Here is a 5,000-nt window from a genome sequence, read left to right on the forward strand (position 1 = left end):
GACTTGGGGGGGTCACACACTTACACTGTATGTTGTGACAGTATAGTGTTAGGGCACAAAATCAATGAGCCTGTCTCTTTGTCTCTTTCTCTTTCTCTTTCTGTCTGTGTGCGTGCGCGCGTGCGTGTGTGTCTGTGTGTGTGTGTGTGTGTGTGTGTGTGTGTGTGTGTGTGTGTGTGTGTGTGTGTGTGTGTGTGTGTGTGTGTGTGTGTGTGTGTGTGTGTGTCTTGTCTTCTCTTTTGGGTTTCCTCCCTCCTGTGAGTCACATGACAATGTCTCATTCCATTGCTACGCCGATGATGTTCAGATCTACTTGCCTCTTAAGGCCACAGGACAGGTCACACTTCAGCCACTGCTTGACTGTCTGACTGACATCAAAGCACGGATGAGTGCTAACTTCCTCAACCTTAACGAGAGCAAGACCGAGATCATCATCTTCGGCGAAACATCTCCAGTCTCGTTTGTCAGTGCTCTTGGTCCTCTGGGTGAAAGCATCCGGTCCTCCGTGAGAAATCTCGGAGTGATCTTCGATAGTGCCTTTAAATTCACCAAACAGGTCAGCTCAGTGGTTAGTACCAGCTTTTACCATCTCAGAACCCTAACAAAGACCAAGGCCTATCTCTCCCAGAGCGACCTGGAGACTGCTATCCACGCCTTTATCACACACCGGCTAGACAACAACAACTCACTGTACGCTGGTATTGATCAAGCATCACTCCGCCGTTTGCAGCATGTGCAAAACGTGGCTGCCCGTCTCCTCACCAACACCAAAAAACGCGAGCACATCACCCCAGTCCTGGCCTCACTCCACTGGCTCCCAGTCCGTCACCGCATTGATTTTAAATTACTTTTAATTGTTTTTAAATCCCTAAATGGTCTGGCCCCACAATACCTGACCAAGCTTCTGCACCATCATACCTCGTCTAGAGCCCTAAGGTCAGCTGACCAACTGCTGTTGGCGGTCCCCAAATCCAGGCTAAAGACTAGAGGGGACAGAGCCTTCTCCGTTGCCGCCCCTAAGCTCTGGAACAGCCTTCCCCTCCACATTAGGTCATCCCAGAGCCTGGGGGTCTTCAAAACCCTTCTTAAGACCTACCTCTTCTCGCTGGCCTTTAACCTGAGCTGAGCCCGCCCACTAGGCCACCATTTCTAGTCCCCCCCCACCCCCTTCGCTTTAGTTTTTTTTTTTTCTCAATTTGTCGCACTTTTATTATTTCATTATTTTTATCTTGCAATTTTACTTTTTATTCGAACCCTTTTACCGTATTGCTTTTGCACGATCTTGTTTCGCTCATTCATTGTTTGTTCTTTGTTTTTTGTTTTTTTTGCTCCATGCTTTTTAACCTGTAAAGCACTTTGGTCCAATTTAAAAATTGTTGTAAACGTGCTATATAAATAAAGTTGCCTTGCCTTGCCTTGCCATGACCGCAAATCACAGGTGAAGTCAGCAGCTTCTTCCATCTTTTAAATGTTTTGTCATTGCAGTGCATTATAAAATATTTATAGTAGACTTTTTTGAGTGTGTGTGTGCGTGCGTGCGTGCTTGCGCGCATGTATGAGTAAGTGTGTAAGATCAGTGTGGTCTATTTGTCAAAGAAGCTGCAGAAAGTGAAAGTGTTCATGTAACTTTTATGCCACGCTGGAGAGTGCTCAAATTAAAATCAGAAAGGAAAAGCATAGTAGAATAATCTTCATGTTGTCTTTCCCTTTATGCCTCAACTGCAAATAGACTCAATCTCAGTCCATGCACGCACACGCACGCACACACACACTCACACTTCTCACCACCCACACAGAAAGGAGGACAGACACAGACCACAAAACACACGCACACATTGGTCTTTATTGCCATGCTCAGCAATATCAGATGTCAACTGACACACACACACACACACACACACACACACACACAAGGAGGCTGTACTTTTTGTTTTACCATGCTCTGATTCCTCATCCTCCCTCGTATACAGTACAATGTATACATTTAAAAAAATCTTCCGCCATTCTGCACCCACCCCCCACAGACACACACACCCAAACACACACACACACACACTCCCCAAAAAAAATAGCGTGCATGTTTTTTGAAAGAGAGCTAAGACGTGCCGGTGCAAACAAGCAGAGGCGGGTGGATAACCTCACAGAGCCGTAAAGCAAAGTGTATTTGTAGCCGTAAACACGCACACACGAATAAATAATTTACGCGCGGGCTTGAGAAACACTGCGAGATGTCCTCCATATACATTCATTTAATAAAAAAAACACATGCACTTTCGATTTAATTAGATGCTCCTTTCCACGCAATGACACGCACACACACATGCAACACAAAGATGTGTTTTAAACGCATAGGCCTGAAGGACACGTGCAAAAATATGTTTATGGTTATCGTTGGTTTATTAGTTTGCACTGCATTTCATAACCCCCAAAACATACACGAGTGTCCCAAAGCAACTTTTTTACTTCTGAAACGATACCGATATTGGAGCGGGAGTATTGGCCGATACCAGTGTTGAGCCAATACGATATTGACGGTAATCATACATATTTTTAATATATAGTCGTGAAATTTCTTCTGAAATTAGTCAAACAGAGAACAATGTATATAAAACACTAACAAATGTAATATTGACCCCTGAAATTGACTTATGCTGTCTTTAAGTTAAAGTGGAGTGGCAATTGTTTAATGGCATCACCTGTTGGCCACAATATTTCATGAAGTTTGGCTCATGAAGCAGTAAGTTGAATTATGCGGACACGTCTGTTACTGTATACTTTCTAATATGTTTCTACCTTGGAGACTTTGTACGTGTAAATAATATGCAACTATAATTATTTGATACTTGTTTATATCGACTCGTGCTGTTTTAGACTGCAGTATTGTTCAATTATTATTACTTGTGTCTAGTTGTGTGCTATTGTGTGCTTAGCTGTTTTGTAGCTGGTAGCTCCTAGTAGCTTATTGCCTACCATGTTTATGAATTGACTAAAAAAGAAGAAAAGACCAACCTGGTGTGCTTATAGGAGGACAGTAAGATGTTAACTGGCTGTCCGGCTTTGCACAAGTGTACATGCAAGCACATATCATTCATACTTGTATTTTTCATGATATCGGACTGATAGTTAACATCAATATGGAACCGGGCCATCCGTAGAAGACCAATTTGTCGCTAAGACATTTTTTGCTTGATATCGGCACTGTTTTTTTTACACAATCCTGCTCAATTTTGGCAGACATGTTTGTCAGTTTATATTGTTGTGGACCAAAAAAACACCTAAAAAATACAGTGAAAAGCGCACTGAACTGTGTGAGAAATGTACGTTTAATAACAGCGCTACCAGGTTGTGTATGTCGGAAAAGTAATAGCGCAGGCCACACATGTATGGACACATTTGTTAGTTAGCCTACACAAACAACTACATAGTCATGTGAAATTATACTGAAAATTATTATTGAAACTGCTATTAATGCTGGAAAAATAGCATTTGTTGTCGGCCCCTGCTTTCTAAATTTAGACTTTACCATGAATTATAATAATCAAAAATGTTTTTACATATTTGTGTTATTCCATATCCCGGCTATAGTTTTTTTTAAACACACAATTTAGTTAAAATTCACACGTTTTCCCCAGTACACAGGAAGTTGCATCCTTCATATCCTCAGCAAGCCATGGAAAGAAGAAAATTATTTTTTTTATGTATATCCCATCAGGTATGAGTTTGTATAGGTTAAAATCTCAGCAGTTATCTTTTAGATCTTGTTTATTTAAAAAAATAAAATGTGTTCACTACAATGTGTTTAGTGTCAACATGCTATGCTATAAAAATGCCATGTGGTTATATTTCATGTATTTGATAAAATACATGAAATGTATGTTAAAAAGTCACTCCTGTTACCTTCAGTCCTGTTACTCAAATGAGTCGTATTTAGCTTAGGAACCTTGTACACAAATAAAATCAAGTTGCTTGATGTGGACCAACACACATTTTAAGTATTTTAATTAATTGTGTTTTATCAGACTTGGAGTTGGAAAAAAACTGAAATTGCATATATTTTGAGCGTTACAACAATTTGTGAGGCACTTTCCGATGTATGCTAGAATGTATTCTAAAGCTTTTTCAGTCCAACTCATAGGGGGCGCCACACAAAAAGCCATTATCTTTGCAATACGGTGTTGTGTTGCGTCTCACTAAACGTGTGTAGTGTACTTTATGCATTTTCATGCCATGTATTGTGCAAAAATCATTTTCAGAAAGGAGCTTGAATCGCTCTGACACACAATTAAGTTGCGATGGCACTGCAAAGCAGCCTTGTGTACCTAAAGGCCGACCACCATGGAGGCATAAACTAATAATACCACTACTAACAGCTCCTTTTTTTTGTGTATGCTTACTTGTTGGTCGTGTTTAAAAGATGACACACCGTGGTCACATGACCTGCGTTTGTTTGCATTTGCATGTGAATGCGTTTGAATGGCGGACACATTATTCCTTTTGTCAAGGCCCATTTGAATGTAAATGCACATCGCCGGGTGACAGGAAAGGAAGGTAATGCGTGTTGAGGACAAAATGTAGACGCGAAAATAAATAAAAACATGGAGGGACAGAATGACAGGATAGACCGGAAGAGGGGGATAGAAGAAGAGGAGGAGGCTGATTTTGACAGCTCGCAGCCATGACAGCAGCAGAAGGTGGCCTCTGCGTGTGTGTCTCTGCCCACACACACACACACACACACACACACACACACACACATACACGCACGCACACACAAAGCAAAGGCAGGCAAAGTATCTCATCCAGCGGATATTTACGTCAAAAACATGTGCACACACGCTTACATACAGCCACTACATTAAGTACACATTATTGCGTTCGATGTAATGTGAGTGGAGCTGCTCTACCTAGTGGCAAACTGGCGAATTACACCGTCCAATTACCGATTAAAGTGTGTGCCTAATTAAATGACCACTGGGTGTGCATCATTTGTGTGTTTTTTG

At 41.4% G+C, this 5,000-nt stretch overlaps 1 protein-coding gene across 1 annotated transcript in view; it reads left to right on the top strand.

Moving 5' to 3' along the window:
* The window catches only part of wnt5b (wingless-type MMTV integration site family, member 5b), a 112,693-nt gene that overhangs the window by 22,023 nt on the left and 85,670 nt on the right, over positions 1–5,000 (top strand). The gene's annotated exons all lie outside the window — the stretch shown is intronic.

This window comes from Entelurus aequoreus, linkage group LG12, assembly GCF_033978785.1.
Source record: "Entelurus aequoreus isolate RoL-2023_Sb linkage group LG12, RoL_Eaeq_v1.1, whole genome shotgun sequence".
Taxonomy (NCBI): Eukaryota; Metazoa; Chordata; class Actinopteri; order Syngnathiformes; family Syngnathidae; genus Entelurus; species Entelurus aequoreus.